We start from the raw sequence: 20,927 nt of genomic DNA, 5'->3' as shown, positions 1-20,927 counted from the left end.
GGATCCTTCCTACATTGCTGGTAGGAATATAAGTTGGTAGGCGCCGTGGAAAACAGTTTGGTAGTTCCTCAAAATGTTAGCCATAGAGTTGCCATATGACCTACCAATTCCACTCCTAGATATATACCCAAGAAAAAGGAAAACTCACATCCAACCTCAAAACTTGTACACAAATGTTCATAGTACATTATTTAAAATAGCCAAAAAACAGGGTGGGGAAACAAATATCCATCAACTAGTAAATGGATAAATAAATAATGTATAAATAATTCCATACCATGGAATTTTATTCAGAATAAAAAGAAACCAAGGATTGATACATGCTAGCACATGGGTGAATCTTGAATACTTCATGCTAAGTGAAAGAAACGAGTCACAAAAGATCACGTCACAAAACGAGTCACGAAAGATCGCATGTTGTATGTTTCTATTTAAATGAAATGTCCAGAATAGGCAAATGTACAGAAAGTACATCAGTGGTTGCTTAGAGCTGGGAGGGGGAAGAGAGCGGATAGGAAGTGTCTATGAATAGGTATGGGGTTTCTTTTTGGGGTGATAAAAATAGTAAAATTAGATCATGGTGATAGCTGCATGCATAACTGTGAATAGAGGAAAAACCATTGAACGGTACACTTTAAATGGTTGAAATTGTATATGAATTACATCTAAATAAAATTGTTAAAGTAAAAAAAAAATGAGGTACCAAAATTACTTTAGGTTGTAAGCGATACCTGTGGCTTTCTCCTTATAAGAGTTGGGTAATTATTTAGCACAGCAGTGTTTGTATCATTAAATCATGAAGTAAGAAGACTACCTATACTTAGCTTAACAAGTACATGCTTGATTCTCAGAAAGCAAATAATTACATTAAAAATTATGCTAATCTCAGGTTCATTAGAAGAAATGAGATAATTTTAGTACTCTCACTTACTATTTTATATATATGTGATCATAAAGTTATCTGAAAACAGTGTAAACCAGTGGTCTTCTATTCTTCTACCCATGCAAATCCACTGGAGATCCTGGATGAATGTCTAGCATTTTCAGAGCCTTCATACATTTTTTAGCACTGAAAATAACTTTTCCATTTATGACTATAGTCATGAAACAAGATCTGGGACATGTCTCACTGACAAAGGTCTAAAAGAAGGCAAGCTGCCCAAAAACCAAGGAGGCAGCAGGCCTAAAAGCAATTGAATACACTGTCCTTTTTTTTTCTGTATTTAGTAACAGTAACTGAACATAGGTACCAGAACACATAGATGCATACATACCCAAAACTGTCAGAAGGCTCTTGGGTAGGAAAGGAGTAGCACTGATAAAATATATCTTTGATCACTGCAAAAGGACTACAATTTTTACAGGTAAAACACTGAAGAAACCAATTTGCAGGCTCTATTAATATACACATTTAGAATTCTAACTAGCTCTTGTAAGTACTACATCTAATATTAATACTGGTGTCAAACCATACAGTTTTATTGAAGTGTAGTCAATATAAAATAATCTGCAAGAAGTACGGTAATTGTACCATGACATAGGTATACACCTCTGAATCCATTACCATAATCAAGAGGACAAACATTTCCATCCCCACTAAGGTTTTCTCTTATTTCTTTGTCATCTATTCCTCCCTTGACCTCTGTCCCAGGCAATCACTGATCTGATTTCTGTTGTGATAGATTAGTTTGCTTTACATAAATGGAACCATACTGTATACATTTTGTCAAACTTCTCTCATTCAGCATAAGGATTTTAATGTCTATCCATTTTGCACATTATCAATAATGATGAATAGTGTTCAATAGTGTGGATTTACTACCATTTAAATACTACTACCACTGTAGATCTTCCAACTTTGTTTCTCTTCAAAAATTTTGTGGCTACTCTAGGCCCTTTGTATTTCCATACAAATTTCAGAATCTGCTTGTAAATTTCCACAGATAATCCTGCTGGATTTTTTTCATTGAGATTACATTGAATCCATAGATCAATTTGGAGAGGAATGACATCTTAACAATATGAGTTTTCTGGGGCGACTGGCTGGCTCAGTCAGTGGAGCATCTGATTCTAGATCTCGGGATTGAGGGTTGGAATCCCACAATGAGTGTAGAGATTACTTTTAAATCTTTTTAAAAAACAATGCTGAGTTTTCTGACCCAAGAATAACGCATGTGTTTCCATTTACTTTGGTCTTTAATTTTTCTCAGCAATGTTTTACAGCTTTTAGTGTACAGGTCTTATGCTTCCTTTGTTAAGTTTATTCCTAAGCATTTCATTGTGTTTTTTGTTTCAATATTTATTTATTTATTTATTTATTTATTTATTTATTTATTTATTTATTTATATAGGGAAGAACACAAGCAGGGGAGGGGAAGAGAGAGAGGGACAGAGGATCCCAAGCAGGCTCTGCGCTGACAGGCTGACAGCAGCGAGCCCAATGTGAGTCTTGAACTCTTGAACCTCAAGGTCATGACCTGAGCTGAAGTCCAACACTCAACTGACTGAGCCACCCAGGTGCCCCCTCAAACTTTTATTTAAGTTCTAGTTAGTTAACATATACTGTAATATTGGTTTCAGGAGTAGAATTCAGTGATTCATCACTTACGTATTACACCCAGTGCTCATCGTAACAAGTACCCTCCTTAATACCCATCGCCCATTTAGCCCATCCCCTATCCACCTCCCTACATCAAACTTAAGTTTGTTATCTATAGTTAAGAGTCTCTTATGGTTTGCTTCCCTCTCTTGTTTAACCCACTTGTCCATCTGTTTTGTTCCTTCAATTCTACATATTCTACATATGAGTGAAATTATATGGTATTTGTTTCTCTGACTTTTTTCACTTAGCATAATACATTCTAGCTCCATCCACATCATTGCAAATGGCAAGATTTAATTCTTTTTGATGGCTGAGTAATATTCCATTGTATATATGTACCATCTCTTCTTTACCCATTCATCAGTCAGTGGACATTTGGGCTCTTTCCATAGTTTGGCTATTGTTGATAATGCTGCTATAAACATCGGGGTGCATGTGCCCCCTTTGAATCAGTCTTTTTGTATCTTTTGGGTAAATACCTAATAGTACAATTGCTGGATGCTAAGGTAGTTCTACTTTTTTTTTTTTTTTTTTTTTTGAGAGAGAGAGAAACAGAGCATTCAAGCATAAACAAGGGAAGGACAGAGGGAGAGAGGGGGAGAGAATCCCAAACTGGCTCCATGCTCAGCACAGAGCCCAACAGTCTGAAGGGGAATCATGACCTGAGCTGAAATCAAGAGTCAGACGCTCAACCAACTGAGCCACCCAGCTGCTACAGATTATTTGCTTTTTGGATGGTGAGTCTGAGAAATTTTTTATAGATTATGGATACTGTTTATCAAATATGTCATTTACAAATATCTTCCATTCCTTAAGCTGCCTTTTAATCTTGTTGATTGTTTCCTTCACTGTGCAGAAGATTTTTATCTTGATGAAGTCCCAATAGTTCATTTTTGCTTTTGTTTCCCTTGCCTCCAGAGACCTGTCTAGTAAGAAGTTGCTATGGCCGAGGTCATAGAAGTTGCTATGGCTGAGGCCGAGGCCGAGGTTGCTGCCTATGTTCTCCTCTAGGATTTTGATGGTTTCCTGTCTCACCTTTAGGTCTTTCATCCATTTTGAATTTATTTTTGCGTACAGTGTAACAAAGTGGTTCAGTTTCCTTCTTCTGCATGTCACTGTCCAGTTTTGTCAACACCATTTGTTGAAGAGACTGTCTTTTTTCCATTGGATATTCTTTCCTGCTTTGTCAAAGATTAGCTGACCATATCATTGTGGGTAAGCATTTCATATTTTAATGTTTTTAATGAATGGTATTTAAAATTTTTTTCAATTTCTGATTGTTGCTAGTATATAGAAGTACAATTGATATTTATGTATTGACCTGTATTCTGCAATCTTGCCAAATTCACTTATTAGTACTAGTAGATTTCTTATTGATTCCTTCAGAAAAAGTTTTACTTTTTCTCTTCCAATTTATAAACTTTTGTTTCTTTACTTGCCTTATTGCAGTAGCTCTGACTTCCAGTAAAATGTTCAACTGAAGTGGTAAGGACAACTTTGTCTTGTTTCCAATCTAATGGGGAAAAAGCACTTAGTCTTTCATTTTTAAGTATGATGTTAGCTATAGGTTTTCAGGACATGCCCTTTATTAATTAAATGAATTTCCCTTCTATTCCTGGTTTGCTGAGAGTGTTAGCATAAGTGGATACTAATTTTGTCAAATTATTTTTATTGAGATGATCAAATGTTTCTCTTTTTAAGTCTGCAAAAGTTGTGAACTACATTGTTTGACTTTTCAAATGGTAAACCAACTTTGCAGCCCTGAGATAAACCCTCCTTGGTTATGAAATATTATTGTTTTTATAAATTATTGGGTTTGATTTGCTAGAATTTTAAATCCATGTTCGTAAGGAATAGTGATATATAGACAATAGTTGTTGTGGTTCTTGTTGTTATCTTGAAATGTCTTTGGTTTTGGTGTTAGGCTAATGCTTGCCTCTGACAATTTCTGCCTTTACATTGTGTGTTTAGACCATTTACATTTACTGTAATTGTTGATATAATTGAGTTAAAGTTTATCATTTTTCTTTTTGTTTTCTATATGTCTCATCTGTTGTTTGCTTTTTATTCTGGTCCTATCTTCTTTTGTATTAATCAGAACACTTTTGATGATTTTATTTTGTCTTCTTTATCTGCTTATTAGCAATACATGTTGTTTTTTTAAATGACTGCATTAGAGGGGTGCCTGGGTGGCTCATTTGGTTAAGTGTCCCACTCACGATTTCTACTATGATCTTGCAGTTGGTGAGTTCAAGCCCCACATTGGGCTCTGCACTGACAGTGTGAAGTCTGCTTGGGATTCTCTCTCTCACCCCTCTCTTTCTGCCCCTACCCAACTCACGCTGTCTCTCTCAAAATAAATAAATAAACTTTAAAAAAAAAAATGGCTGCATTAGAGTTCATAGTATACATCTTTAACTCATCACAGTCTACCTTACGTGATATTATACTAATTCACATATAGTATAAAGACCTTACCACCATATACTTCCTTTTGTCCCCCCCCAGTCCTTATGCTATTGTTGTCATATGTATTTACTTCCATGTGTATTATAGACCCCACAGTACATGGCTATTATTTTTTGCTTTAAATGGATCATTATTTTAAAGATAACTTGAAAGTAAGGGAAAAGTCTTTTATATTTATCCCCACATTTGCCATTTCTAGTGCTCCTCATTTCTTTGTATAGATCCATATTTACAGTCGGTTATCATTTACCTTGTGCCTGAAGAGCTTCCTTTTTCTGTTTTTCAGCTGGTGTACTGGTGATGAATTCCCTCAGCTTTTCTGTGTCTAAAAATGTCTTTATTTTGACTTCATTTTTAAAAGATTTTTGCTGGGTCTAGGATTCTACGTTAATGGTTTTATCTTTCAGTAGTTTAAGGATATTCTGTGTGCACTCTGGCACCGCTCCTGTCATCCTTACTTTTGTTTCTCTGTATTTGTATCTTGTTTCTCTGGCTCCTTTTAATATTTTCCTTTTTTTAATGTTTTTATTTATTTTTGAGGGAGAGAGTATGAGTAGGTGAGGGACAGAGAGAGAGGGGGACAGAGGATCTAAAGCAGGCTCTGGGCAAAAAGCAACAATCCCATGCTGGGCTCGAACTGACCAACCATGAGATCATGACCTGAGCCGACGTTGGACACTCAACTGACTGAGCCACCCAGGTGCCCCTGCTTGTATTATTTCCTTTTTGTTACTGGTCCTCAACAATTGCATTTTGATTTGAATTGCTGTGTTTTATTTCATTTTTCTCTTGCTTGGGATTTTTTTAGTTTCTTGGATCTGTGAGTTTATACTTCTCATCATATATAGAAAAATTTGGGTTATGATTTCTTCATATATGCATTCCATTCATCAATCTTCCTCCTCCCCTTTGAGACTCTAAGGACACATACGTTAGGCTGCATGGTGTCCTGCAGTTCAGTGATGCTTTGTTCTTTTTTACCCCAGTCTTCTATCTTTCTGTGTTTCATTTTGAATAATTTCTATTGTTGTGTCTCCAAGTTTACTAATCTTTTTTTTTTTAAGTAATCTCCAACACCCAACGTGGGGCTCAAACTCACAACCCTGAGATCAAGAGTGGCATACTGTACTGACTGAGCCAGCTGAGCACCCTAAACTTACTAACATTTTATTCAGCAGTGTCCAATCTGCTGTTAATCTCATTCAGAGTATCGTTCATTTTAAGCATTGCTTCTTTTTTCATCTCCAGAAGTTTGATTTGGGTCCTTTTAAGATCTTACATACCTCTTATCATGCTCACACTTTCCTCTAACTTTTTGAAGATATAGAGTTGTATTATAATAGCTGTTTTAATGTTCCTAATTAATTTAACTAATTCTGTCACCTGTGTCATTTCTGGGGCTGTTTCTATTAATTTTTTTTTCATTATAGGCTGTATTTGCCTGCTTGCTGGAATGCCTTCTAATTTTTTATTGCATGCCATTGTGCTGTGGTTTTCTTGTATAAACATTTTTGGGCTTTGTTCTGGGATACATTTATGTTACTTGGAAAGTTTGAGCCTTTCAAGTCTCACGTTTAAGCTTTGTTGGGCAGGTCCAGAAGAGCCCTTCATTTACGGCTTATTGGCCCAACTGCTAAGGTGATAACCTTCTGAAGACTCTACTCGATGCCCTACATATGAGGTCTTTCCACTCTATCTGGTTGGAACACAAATTATTCCTGACCCTGTGTGACTCCCAAGTTTTGTTGTACTTCTTCTTTTCCAGTGATTTTTTTCCTCTGGCCCTGGTAGTTTTCTCACATGCCTGTACCGATCAGTACTCAGCTGAAGACTCAAGAGGTACTCTCCCAAGCTCTTCTTTTGTGCAGCTATCTTCTCTGGTTTTCAACCTGAAATTCTGATGTTTTCACCTCCCAGATCTTCCAACTCTGTTTCCTCTGCTCAGAGAGGTGACCGAGCTTTGCTTGGGTTCCTCCTCCCTATGCTGCAGCCTGAAAAGATCTGCAGCCAGAGCAATTATAGGAATCACCTTGTTTATTTCCTTCTCTGAAAAATCTCTGTCCTGCACTGCCTGCTCTTTGATCCCTGAAAACTATGACTTCATACATTTTGTCCAGTTTCTAAATTATTTTAGGTGAGAGACTAATTCTGGTCTCTGGTGATAGCAGATATCATACCATATATTTTTTTTATTTCCTAATTTAAGTTTTTTGAATCATTTCTCAAGATGGAGGAAGCTAATAAAGTGGGAAAGGCAAAAAAGCCTGAAATGAACAATTAAGAAACGCAAGAAACAATCACGATACTTTGACAAAATGTAGTACTAGCTAATAACTAAATACCCAAAGCCTTTTAGAAAACATGTCAAAAACCCTTTTAATCATTACCATATCTCAACTTTACAGCTTCAAGTATTAAACAGACTCTAGCACTGGCAGCTTTTTGAAAACCCACCCTTCACTGCAATTTTACCTGTAAGTAAAATTGGAAAATTTTTCTTTAAATTATGAAAGATCTTGAGCATAAAACTTAATTTTCAAGTGACCAGATTTTACTCTAATGAAGCCAAAGATGAGTATGGTCATTTTTCCAGCACAAGTTATAGAATGATAGAAGAAATTACTTTAAAAAGAAATTTCTCAGGGGTGCCTGGGTGGCTCAGTCAGTTAAGGGTCCAACTTTGGCTCTGGTCATGATCTCGTCGTTAGTGAATTCGAGCCTAGCATCAGGCTGTGTGATGATGACAACTTGGAAACTGGAGCCGGTTTCAGATTCTGTGTCTCCCTCTCTTTCTCTGCCCCTCTCCCACTCATGTGCGCGGGCTTTCTCTCTCTCTCAAAAATAAATAAACATTAAAAAATTTGTAATAAATAAAAAAGAAAAGAAAAATTTCAGGGGTTCCTGGGTGGCTCAGTTGGTTGAGTGTCTGACTTTGACTCAGGTCATGATCTCATGGTTTGTGAGTTTGAGCCCTGCGTCGGGGTCTATGCTGACAGCTTGGAGCCTGGAGCCTGCTTCAGATTCTGTGTCTCCCTCTTTTTCTGCCCCTGCCCTGTTCTCACACACACTCTCTCTCTCTGTCTCAAAAATAAACATTTTAAAAAATAAAAGAAAGCTTTCAAAGTGAAATAATAAATATATTTTCCCCTGTGAGGGGGAAAATCACCTCAGATGAGTTATCTCACTTTTTCCAAACAAAGAAATAATCGGGTTGACCAAAGGCATGGAAAGTTTCAAACACACATAAAGGGTGGTACAACTGAAAAGGGCTTGTAATACAGCAAGCTGGCCACCAGGCTTAATCACCTAAAAGCTGTATTGTCAGCATTCCTGTCGAATGGATGAATGAGCCCAGAAAGATACTTCTGATAAAAAAAAAGGAAGGCATAGTAGAAATGTTACTATGTAAGAGTGCCAATAGGCAAGAGAGGTGGTAATTATCCTTCACTAATCACCTAAAAATACAGTATCTTCTCCTTTTTGAGGGTCCCAATGATCCCCACCTGCTGACTTTCACATCTTTCTGTTATTCCCTCCCATTGTGTGTTGGCTGGACCCAGTGACTTGCTTCTCATGAATAGAATATGGCAAAAGTGATGGAAAGGTGTGTCTGAGATTAGTTTACAAAAGACTATGACTTCCATCTTCCTCTCTCTCTCTCTTGCTCTCTCACTTGCTCATTGTGACGGAGGAGACTGCCATGTTGTGAACCGCTCAGTGGTTAGGTCTAGGTGGCAAAGAACAGAGAGGGCAGCTTCCAGTCAACAGTCAGAGAGGAACTGAGGCCCTTAGTGCAACATACTGAGAGGAACTAAATCCTACCAATGTCCTCCGAGTAAGATAGAAGTGGATCCACCTCTAGTCAAGCATTAAGAACACTAAAAACACTGCAGCCACAGCTAACACCTTGACTGCAGCCTTGTGAGAGACCCAGAGTCAGAAGACCCAACTAAGCCATGTCTACCTTCCTTACCCATAGACGCTATAAGAGAGTAAATGTCTATTGCTTTTATTCATGAAGTGGTAACTTGTACAGCAATAGAAAACTAATACAGATTCCATATGATAAATAGTAACTTACCCCTAACTCAAATTTCACTTAAGAAGAAGTGAATATGCATCTGAGAAGATTTATTCTTTACCCAGTCAAGGTAGTTATTGTCCAGAAAAAGCTTAGATACATGCCAAGTGATCGTATCATGATCTCACTTCTGAGTTTAGAAATTAATCTGAAAGAATTGTAGTTTCCAGTCATATTTTTCCATTAAGAAACTATGAGGTTCTATTTTTATGAGCCATAAGTACAATTTTCCACTATTCTGAAAAATAATATACTCCTAGCTCTGTAGTAACTATGGTTGATTCCGGAAATAAGTATTCTGTAGTGGAAATTATCAGAACTGTGGATTTGAATAGACCTAGCTATTTAAATAAACAGCCACCATTTTGTGAAAATTCAAAAGGAGAACAAATGATGTGACAATTCTCATAAATAGTTCATTTAAGAAATTATTCTCGGGGCACCTGGGTGGCTCGGTCAGTTAAGCATCTAGCTCGTGATTTCAGCTAAGGTCATGATCTCACAGTTTGTGAGACTAAGCCCCAAGTGGACTCCTTGCTGACAACAAGGAGCCTGCTTGGGTTTCTCTCTCTCCCTCTCTCAGTCTGCCCCTACCCCCCTGCACACAGATGCTCTCTCTCTCTCAAAATAAGTAAATAAACTTTTAAAAGAGTTATTCTCAAACTAGTGGATATATTGATGTTTCTATAGTTCTTTAAAATCTACTTCTAGATTTTATATGCTCTTTGGTGTATATGATACATTTTATAATAAAGACCAAGTTAAAAAAATCAAACAAGCCTTCTGCCTGCTTCTGATATTTAAGACTTTATTTAAAAGTCAAGCTGTAAAGGGTGCATATGGTAGTCATCTGAAAAAAGATGTGCCTTCTAAGCTTCTATTAAGTTTAACATACTTTAGTTCTGCTAAAATGTTTTAAGTTACCTGTTTACCAAAGATCCAACCACTCAGGTCCTCCAAAATTAATCCTTTTGTTTTGTTTTGTTTATTTTTGACGGGGGTGGGGGAGGGGCAGGGAGAGAGAGAGAATCTTAAGCAGGCTCCATGCCCAGCATGGCGCCCAGTGCGGGGTTTGAATCCTACAACCCTGGGATCGTGACCTGAGTGGAAATCAAGAGTCAGATACTCAACAGAATGAGCCACCCAGGCGCTTTTTAGTCCTTTTGTTTTAAAAGATAAAGGGGGGCGCCTGGGTGGTGCAGTCGGTTAAGCGTCCGACTTCAGCCAGGTCACGATCTCGCGGTCCGGGAGTTCGAGCCCCGCATCAGGCTCTGGGCTGATGGCTCAGAGCCTGGAGCCTGTTTCCGATTCTGTGTCTCCCTCTCTCTCTGCCCCTCCCCCGTTCATGCTCTGTCTCTCTCTGTCCCAAAAATAAATAAAAACGTTGAAAAAAAAAATTTTTTTTAAATAAAATAAAATAAAAGATAAAGGTGAAAAAGCAAAAATAAAGAGAAGCCACACAATAAGAAAAAAGGTAAATTGCTTCTGCAGTTACCTCCTTTTTTCATCTGCCACAGGTTTAAACATTTGTCTACATGGATTGATCTCTTCCTTTTCTCAAATATTCAGTCAGAATACCTGAATCTCAGAATTCAGATCAGATCAGTCTGAATCTCAGAATTCAGTCAGAAGGGCTACTTCTGACACTGATATTATGAACCCCACTATGCATTTATTACTCATTCTGAGTATTACTATTAATATCATCATTCATTGAAGCAGTAATGCATGCTACCACTTTAAAGTTTGGAATTAGATTAAATTTGCAACTCTGTTGGCACATCTGGATTGTTTTACAACTGGATGCCTTTGGAGCTTTTGTTTATAGTATTTTATCAATGCAATGCTGTTTTGGTTTTTATTTTTTTACTCTTTTTGAATTATGGCTTTAGTTTTCATTCATTCAGAAAATATTTATAGACCTTTTACTACATATCTGGAACTATTTAAGATAGGTATGCAGCAGTGAACAAGATAAGCAAGGTCACAGTCTTTTTGGGGTGTATATCTTTTTTTTTAAGTTTATTTATTTTTGAGAGAGGGAGCGTGAGCAGGGGAGAGGTGGGGGGGCGGGGACAGAGGATCCAAAGCAGGCTCTGTGCTGACAGCAACAAGCCTTTGCAGGCTCAAACCCAAGAACCGTGAGATCATGACCTGAGCTGAAGTCGGACGCTCAACCGACTGAGCCACACAGGCGCCCCGTAGGGTGTATATCTTAACTGGGAGAGGAGTGGAGGTGGAGGGTGCTAGGCAAGTAAAATAAATTACCAACTGAAGTTTTGTACTACATAATATTTTTCTTTTTTTAATATTTTACTTACTGTCATTTATTTATTTTTATTTTAGAGAGAAAAAGAACATACAAGTGGAGGAGAGGGGCAGAGGGAGAGAGAGAGAATCTTAAGCAGGCTCCACACTTAGTGCAGAGCCCAATGAGGGATTCGATTCCTCGACCCTGGGATGATGACCTGAGCTGAAATCAAGAGTCTGACACTTAACTGACTGAGCCACCACCACTATATATATACACACTATATAGCATAGTATAGTATAGTATATACTACATAGGTATACTATTTACTATACAGTATACCTGTATATTACTATTTAGTATACAGTATACCTGTATATTTACTATATAGTAGTATAGTAAATTTACTATACAGTATTTACTATACAGTATACCTGTATATTACTATATATATATGTGTGTGTGTATATATATATATATACACATAAATATGTGTGTGTGTGTGTGTGTGTATATATATATATATATATATATACACACACATATATATGTAGGTCATGAATACATATATATATATGTATATATGTATATACTGATACAGATTTGTAAAAGTGACAATAATACACTCATGCTCCCTTCTCTAAGTGTGTCTTAACAGATTAAACCACACACTTAAAGGGGCGCCTGGGTGGCGCAGTCGGTTAAGCGTCCGACTTCAGCCAGGTCACGATCTCGCAGTCCGTGAGTTCGAGCCCCGCGTCAGGCTCTGGGCTGATGGCTCAGAGCCTGGAGCCTGTTTCCCATTCTGTGTCTCCCTCTCTCTCTGGCCCTCCCCCGTTCAGGCTCAGTCTCTCTCTCTGTCCTAAAAATAAATAAACGTTGAAAAAAAAAAAAATTTAAAAAAAAAAAAAAACACACACTTATGACACCTATACATTATATAATCAACATCTTAAATAACAGCTTTGAAATCTCTCAATGATAGGTTGCACTGCATGAAAAATCAAGATATAGGCACTTAATGCCATACTCATTAAAACAGGGAGGGATTAACTCTCATCATGTATATACTCAAATCAAAGTTAATGCCACTTGGTTTTCTTTTTCTTTCTTTTAATAAAAATTATATAGTTTGCCATTAAATATCTTTGAGTAGACCTGATCTTTCAGGTCATGAATATTTTTTTTTAATTTTTAATATTTATTCATTTTTTGAGAGACAGAGACAGTGCAAGCAGGGGAGGGCAGATAGAGGGAGACACAGAATCCAAAGCAGGCTCCAGGCTCTGAGCTGTCTGCACAGAACCCGACGCAGGGCTCAAACTCATGAACCGTGAGATCATGACCTGAGCTGAAGCCGGATGCTTAACCTACTGAGCCGCCCAGGTGCCCCTCAGGTCATGAATATTTAATGAAAATAACAAAATTAGTTATCATCTTTGAAGGGGAGAAAATTCAGGTAAGAAAAGACCTATTCTGTCCACCTACAGTAGACTGCTTAATACTGCAAGGAAGGCATTTAGCAAGAGCACACTGGAGATAAGAAGTGCCCAGGGCTTTCTCCTCTTTGATCTACATATTGTGCTTCATGTGCCAAGGGTGTGACACCATCTTAAACACAATCTTACCTTTCCCCCCTCAGACACCAAATTGACAGGGTAGAATAGATGGAGCACTATATCTCTTTTCTGCTATGGCATACCAGGGAGAAAAATCTCTATTATGTAATTTTCTGTAATTTTCAAAACAAATCAAGCTTCAAACAGGAAATATTGTCACCCCTAGAAAAGTTCTACCCATCAGAATATGAGATCCTCATATGTTGCTGATAGCAGTGTCATAAAAGCCTTAAAATGTTTAAAGACCTTGACTAAGCACTTCCATCTCTGGGAACTTAAGAAAATAACCAGATATTTATACAATTACTTACATATGATAGTTCATCACAGTATTGTTTATAATGGTTAAACATTGGAAACAAACTAAATGTCTAATAGAGATTAAGGACAGAGCAACCATATTCTGAAATGATAATCAGAAGTAGAAGAATATGTCAGAATGTGAATAAATATTCACAATGTATTGTTAGGTTAAAAAATGAGGTTACAATATATAGAAAAGTGTTCAATTGAAAATCAAATGTCAGTAAATGTCACAGATTTCACAGTAGACAACAGTAAGCCAGTCACTCGTTTCAGACATCACTCTAAATCAGAATACTTATGTAAGGAACAATCCAAAGTTAAGCTCTTAGATAATGTGCATGCTATTATGCTTCAGAAGATTCAGGGGATACATTTTTGGACAGTTATCAGTAATTTCAATATGTTCCTTTTTTACATTGACCCTATTTGAGATTTGTGACTAGCAAATATTAATGTATCTCTGCTCTTAAATCACGAAATTCGTTTATTCCTTGTGGATATGTGAAATCACGTGGTTGCTTGTTTCTGCTTGAACAATATGAAATGCCTTTCTTCATTAGGTGGGATTCATGCATCTAATTTTCCATGGACGATTAATGACAGCATAATATACAATATATGAGTAAAACCTAAATGGAGATGCTGTTCACGGTTGACTTGTAACATTGATATCATTACCTTGAAATTGGTGTTTAGGGCCTCATTCTTCTGCATTTTGTATGACTAAGAAATATTTTGAATTTTATAAATAAAATGTTATACCAATTGGTCTTTAAAGAAAAAGTGGTGCCAATCTATTAAAATACTGATGCATCTTTATAATAGTAATAGATAGAAGTAGAGAATATTAGTTGATGTGGTTGAAATGAAGAAACTTTCACAGATATCAGTAGAAGATAGCTAGCTAACTCTTTCCTAAAAAGGCATACAATTGTACATCAACATTTCTTCATAATTACCTCAGGCCTGAAAATTATTGAAATCCTTACTCCTAGGTCATTATATTAGAACAAGAATGCTTCTTGAATGCTTATAATCTATATTTTGAACAAGGATTATACAGTGGATTTGAAATTTAAAAAAAAAGAGGTCACAGAGTATTATATAGAATATGATCCCAATTACACATGTGTTTGTGTATATGTGTATAAATGTACATATAAATAAAAATGTTTAAAGTTATATGCCCAGATGTAAACAGTGATTATCTCAAAGGTGGCTTTTTTCTTTCTTTCTTTCTGCTTTTCTGTGTATTTCAAACTTTTTTTTTTAATGTTTATTTTATTTTTGAGAGAGAGAGAGACAAAGCGTGAGCAGGCGAGGGGCAGAGAGAGAGAGAGAGACAGAATCTGAAACAGGCTCCAGGCTCTGAGCTGTCAGCACAGAGCCGGATGCAGGGCTTGAACCCACGGACCACGAGATCATGACCTGAGCCAAAGTCAGATGCCTAACTGACTGAGCCACTAGGTGCCCCTGCATATTTCAAACTTTTAAGAATGAAAAGCTGGTAGGGGCGCCTGGGTGGTTCAGTCAGTTGAGTGTCTGATTTGGGCTCAGGTCATGATCTCACGGTTCATGGGTTTGAGCCCCATGTTGGGCTCTGGGCTGACAGCTCAGAGCCCGGAGCCTACTTAGGATTCTGTGTCTCCCTCTCTCTCTGCCCCTCCCCCACTCGTGCTCTGTCTCTCTCAGCCTCTCAAAAATAAAGAAACGTAATAAAAAAAATTTGTTTAAAGAATGAAAAGTTGGTATTCCTTTTGTTGTCAAAGAAAAGTACACCAATTTTTAACAAAGTTCTACTTTTCTGAAGTTCCATTATTCTCATTTGGCATCACTCTTCCCATCCTCACTTTCTGAATGTCTATATATTGTCTATATCTTCGTAGTATCAATTGTCAATGTCTGATATTTATCAGAGATTCACCATTATAGGATTACGAGCTTCCAATTTTTCTCAAGGTACCTCTCCATTTAACAAGTATTTGCTAAATTAAACTAAATACATTTATCTTTCTGTTCGCCTAGCCTCTGTGACAGAGCTGCAAGGTAGAACTGTGTGTAATGGGGGCTTCAGGAGTAGGAGGGATAAATTAATATTATGCCAAATATTAATGCCAAACACTTAATAATTTCTTTGCAAAGCAATATTACAAAAATGCAATGCTGTATGCCAAGGTGAAATAGAAAATGTTCCAGAAAGGAGTGGGAACATTGGGAAGCCAACTAAACAGAAAAGTGTTGGGGCCCCTCCCCCAGAATAAATCTTAAGGGTCTGGGAACTCTTTCTTTTTTTGCTTCTTCCTTCCTTTTTTTTTTTTTAAGCAGTTATTATTTTTAGTTACTTATTTCCTTTTGGGCAACTCTATAGTGAGAAAAGTTTTTTCTTTCACCCTAGCTCAAAGTTTAGGTATCAAACATGTGAATGAGCCAGTGCCTTCTCTCAGGGAGAGTGCAGCTCCAGGGAATGAAGACCAAGGATCTCTAGCTATCATTCTTGGGGGTGGTCCTAGAGAGTTAGAGACTCTGCGCCTATTGAGAGAGACCGGAAGCCAAACCAGTGTGTGGGTCCGAAAGAGACCCAAATACTAAGAATGGTCCTTGGTCACCTGTGGTGCTAGGAGTGAGATCACAGAGAAACAGCATGCAGCATCATTGACTGGCCAATTATTGGATTTAGGGATTAGCAGCAAAAACAAAACAGAACACATTGGGGACAACAGCATACGCACCTGAGGTGGTGACAGAGCTGGGATCTCTATTCTCGGGAAATTAGTTATTAAAATGGCCCTTTATGGGGCGCCTGGGTGGCTCACTCGGTTAAGCATCCGACTTCAGCTCAGGTCATGATCTTGTGGTTCATGGGTTCCAGCCCTTCATTGGGCTTTGTGCTAACAGCTCAGACCCTGGAGCCTGCTGTGGATTCTGTATCTCCCTCTCTCCCTGCTCCTCTCCCCACTCATGCTCGCGCTCTCTCTCTCTCTCTCTCTGTCTCAAAAATAAACATTTTTTAAAAATAAATAAATAAAATGCCGCTTTACTGGGCACCTGGCTGGCTCAGTCAGTGGAACATGTGACTCTTGATCTCAGGGTTATGAGTTCGAGCCCCACATTGGGTGTAGTGATTACTTAAAAATAAAATCTTTAAAATAAAATAAAATGCCCCTCTGCAGAAGAAATTACCAAAAAAAAAAAAAAAAAAAAAGACACAATACAGGTTTAGGGGAGGACAAGAGTAGGGGGAGTTACATGTGTACATAACACAGGACTGTGTTATCATCCACAACCCCACCACAGAGAGTTGGGGTGCAGCCACCAGTGGCAGACAACTTTCATCAAAAAGTAGACAGCTGTAACTTTAAGTCTCCAATGTGCTAGCCAGGGTAAGAGCCACTACTTCCATTAAGGGAACATAAAACTGAAAGCTGCAAATGACACTTTTTCTATTCTGTGCTTTGCTTTCCATCAAGTCACGTGTTTATCAGACTTCTCTTTATTTAAAACTGGGTAATACTTCTTTCTCACCTTGCAGGTGCCTCCTGAAATACAGTCAACACAATGCTGTGCTTTGGCTACTTGTGTTTTTTAAGAATAAACCAAAATCAGCATTTTTAATCAACCACATTGGACCAGATTGGGAGAGAAAGACTAATGTGTTCCAATTGCCTCGTTCCTCTTTATGACCAAGCAGGAAGTTTCAGAGCAAACCTCCACCTCTCAGGAAGTTTACGTCAAAATGAGTATTGACATCCTGTTTAATACAGTCTTAAATTTTTTCCTCACTTCCAGACACTCACCATTTGAATTAAAATGTTTGAGTAATCTGTCCTGAAATTATGTTTCCTTTGACTCTCAGAAGACTATGTCTAAGTGACAAATGGAATATCTCTATGACTAATAATGATAAAAGTTAAAGGTTTTTTTTTAGTAGTAAGTACCTGTAATTATAACTCTTATTTATATCAGTATTCCCTACCCCTTATTCATTTGATCTTTCAAGTAGGCCCTTGTTAATTGTATTCTGATTCATTAGTTATGCCGCCAATACACTAAAAACAAGCAGATGAAACCCTGAGTAGAACATTCTGGTGCTTCCCTCCAGGACATACTATGTAATACTGAAGTGAGAGAGGTGAGGTGCTGGTGGCTCTGGATCCTCTAGAAACCGGCTGTATGATTTGGCTGAGTCTCATAACCTCTCTGGCTTCAGCTTTCTCACCTGAAAATGAGGTGTGTGGTTAAATGATTGTCAGTACATCCTGTGCAATTGTACGATGGAGAAGTGGAAATCTTTATCTCAGATACTGTAAAGTCATACTTCTTAAATTAAAAAAAAAAAAGTACTCTAAGTGTAAGCCTCAGTTTGCATCTTCCTAAGTGTATTGGTTAGGATTCTTTAGGGTTGAAAGTAACGGAAATCCAAATGGACCTTATTTAGATAAGAAGGCAAATCTATTTTAAAGGTATAGAAGCATCTCACAGAACTCAAGGACAGATAGTCAACTGCACATAAGGAACCAGGAAGACAAATGTCCAAAGCACTCTCCTTCTCCAGTCTCCCCCTCTCTTTGTACATGTGCTTCATTCCACCTCCTCTCTGTAGACTAGGTTCTTCTGCTTCCCTTGACCACATCTGAAAAAGAGGACAGCCTGGAAGCTCTTGAGTTTAAAAGTTATAGTCCAGGCATAAAAAGAGAAATGGCTCATTTAGTCCAAATACCATAATTTAGTCCAAATTCCATATCCAGAAAAGGCTCTGATTTGTCTGTATTAGGACAGATGCCCACCCCTGGACTAATTGACTGCCATGTAGGTTTGAGGCCAGTTAGATGGAATATAACAGCTTTCACCAGAATCCTGAGGGAAAGTAGAGAAATTTTTAGAGATGGGAAATAAATAGAAAATCCAACAGACATTCTTGCACTAAAATTCCACTTAACACAATAGTATTTTTTCATTTTGAAATAATTATAGATTCACAGGAAGTTGAAAAATTAGAACAGAGAGGTTCCACCTAGTTTCCCTCAGTAGTAGCATTTTACATAACTGTAGTATGATGTCAAAAGCAGGAAATTGACATTGGTATAATCCATAGAATTTATTCAGATTTCACCACCTTTACAGGCACTCATTTGTATGTGTGTATAAAAATCTATGCAGATTTATCACATCTTTATAGATTTGTGTAACCAACACCATCATCAAGATACAGAACAATTTGGTCAGCACAAAGACCCCATGCACAAATGCACAGTTCATTTAATTTTCATGAAGTAAATTCACCCATGCAATTCAGTGCAAGAAACAAAATCACCACCATTTCAGAAGACCTCCTTATACCCCTTTTCAGTCATTACTCTCCGTTAAGAGTGAATCACATATTATGTACTCTTTTGTATCTGACTTCTTTTGCTCAATATTATGTTTGTGGCATTCATCTATAATTGCTTTATATAATTATGGCTCACTCATTCTTTAAGGAGCTTAATTTTAACATTTTTTGAGGTTATATGACATACAATAATCTGTACATTTTCAAAGTGTACAATTTGATGAGCTTTGATATATGTACCTATATCTGTAGCAATACCACAATCAAGATAATGAACATATCTACTTCCTCAAAATATTCCATGAATTTTTCAATTTTTTAAAATATTTATTCATTTTTGAGAGACAGAGAGAGACAGCGAGTGAGCAGGGGAGGGGCAGAGAGAAAGACACAGAATCTGAAGCAGGCTCCAGGCTTTGAGCTATCAGCACAGAGCCCAAAGCGGAGCTCAAACCCACCAACCATGAGATCATGACCTGAGCCGAAGTCGGACGCTTAACCAACTGAACGTCCACCAGGCACCCCTATTCCATGAATTTTTTAAACTAAGAATGGTTGGAAAAAAGTGAACTTCTTAGGGCTACATTGACTTTCAGATCTTTTGTGGAAGGTTGGGATAATTACTTTTCTCTATTGTTAGGACTTCAATGAGAAAAGTTCTTAAATATGTTCTATCAAAAAAATATCCTGCTTTACAAGATCATAAATCTAAATAATTATTCTAAACTGCCACCTGAAGTGGTTTTATGAAGCAATGTTACTTGTGACTGCTGGAGACAAACAGGAAATCCTGATATAAAAGCAAACACAATCCACACACACATAAACGTGTACACATACATGCATTCATGCAAAAGGACTAACTGGACCAAAATCCTGGATTCACTAAGGTCCAAACCCCAAACTGTAAGTAGAATAATAGTGTTTAGAGGGCTATAGGCCAAAGGACATTTACTCATTTTATATACATATAAAACTTACATAGCACTATTCTTAAATGTGTACAAACATAGTTGTTAAAATGAACAGTTCTTCGCATTCATTGATTCACATATCCTCAAAGCTTCTCAATAACTTTCCCTAACTGACTTGGCCCATTTTGTGAAAGGATATAAAGAACTCTGACTAAAGTTTAAGAGCAGTTCAAATGCATGAAACTGGAATTTAGTTATTCTCTTCATTCCATTGCTTAGGTCATGGAAAACTGTCCCTTGAGCTTCAAACTACTGTTGCTCTCCAGAGACAATAAACACCACACATCTGTAGAAAAGTGGATGTACTAAATAAAGTGAGTAAAAATCTTTATATATATTATTTTGCTCTGTTCCTTTCCTATAGGTGATCTAAAAGGAAATATTTTCATATATAAACATTTACAGAATTCCCCCTGTCCCAAGTACGGGGAGCAGGGTGCAGGGGGAGGGATACAAAGACAAATAGCACAAGGTTTCTGTGCTTAGGGAGTTCATGTGGGTTTTTTTGTTTGTTTCAAGTTTTTATTTAAATTCCAGTTAGTTAACATACAGTGTAACATTAGTTTCAGGAGTAGAATTTAGTGATTCATCGCTTACCTATAACACCCAGTGCTCATCATAACATGTGCCCTCCTTAATCCCCATCACTCATTTAGCCCTTCCCCCCACCCACATCCCCTCCAACAACCCTTAGTTGTTCTCTATAGTTAAGAGTCTGTTTTATGGTCTGTCCCTCTCTTTTCCCCCCATGTTCATCTGTTTTGCTTTTAAATTCCACATATGAGTGAAATCATATGGTATTTGTCTTTCTCTGACTGACTTATTTTGCTTAGCATAATAGTCTCTGGCTCCATCCACATCATTGCAAATGGCAAGATTTCATTCTTTTTGATGGCTTCATAATATGCCATTGCATATATGTACCACATCTTCTTTGTCCACTCATCAGTCGATGGCTCTTTCTATAATTTAGCTATTGTTGATAGTGCTGCTATAAACATCTGGGTGCATGTATTACTTTGAATCAGTATTTTTGTATCCTTTAGGTAAATACCTGGTAGTGCAATTGCTGGGCCCTAGGGTAGTTCTATTTTTAACTTTTGGAAGAACCTCCATACTATTTTCCAGAGTTAGGGAGTTTATGTTCTAATGAACACATCTACCTACCTTATAAGGGAATAAATAGTCTTTGCATTTTTTAATTGAAATATAGTTGACATGCAATATTATATTAGTTTCAGGTGTACAACATAATGATTCAACAAGTCTATACATTACTCAGTGCTCACTACAATT

At 37.3% G+C, this 20,927-nt stretch overlaps 1 long non-coding RNA gene across 2 annotated transcripts; it reads left to right on the top strand.

Moving 5' to 3' along the window:
• Positions 1-6,184: 6,184 nt before the first annotated feature.
• On the top strand, positions 6,185-20,125 carry LOC124508903 (uncharacterized). Of its 2 annotated transcripts, XR_006961334.1 has the most exons (4): positions 6,185-6,910; positions 7,477-7,545; positions 16,858-17,255; positions 19,851-20,125. It is a non-coding gene; the product is annotated as an uncharacterized LOC124508903 (long non-coding RNA). The 2 variants fall into 2 exon arrangements; XR_006961333.1 differs by lacking the exon at positions 19,851-20,125 and having other exon boundaries at positions 16,858-17,966.
• The last annotated feature ends 802 nt before the right edge of the window (positions 20,126-20,927 follow it).

This window comes from Lynx rufus, unplaced genomic scaffold (genome assembly GCF_022079265.1).
Source record: "Lynx rufus isolate CCGP_SWC_20201006 ecotype Redwood Valley unplaced genomic scaffold, mLynRuf1.p SCAF_13, whole genome shotgun sequence".
In the NCBI taxonomy this organism is placed as follows: domain Eukaryota; kingdom Metazoa; phylum Chordata; class Mammalia; order Carnivora; family Felidae; genus Lynx; species Lynx rufus.
Note: the sequence above shows the minus strand (reverse complement) of the source record. Positions and strands in the feature narration are given on the sequence as shown.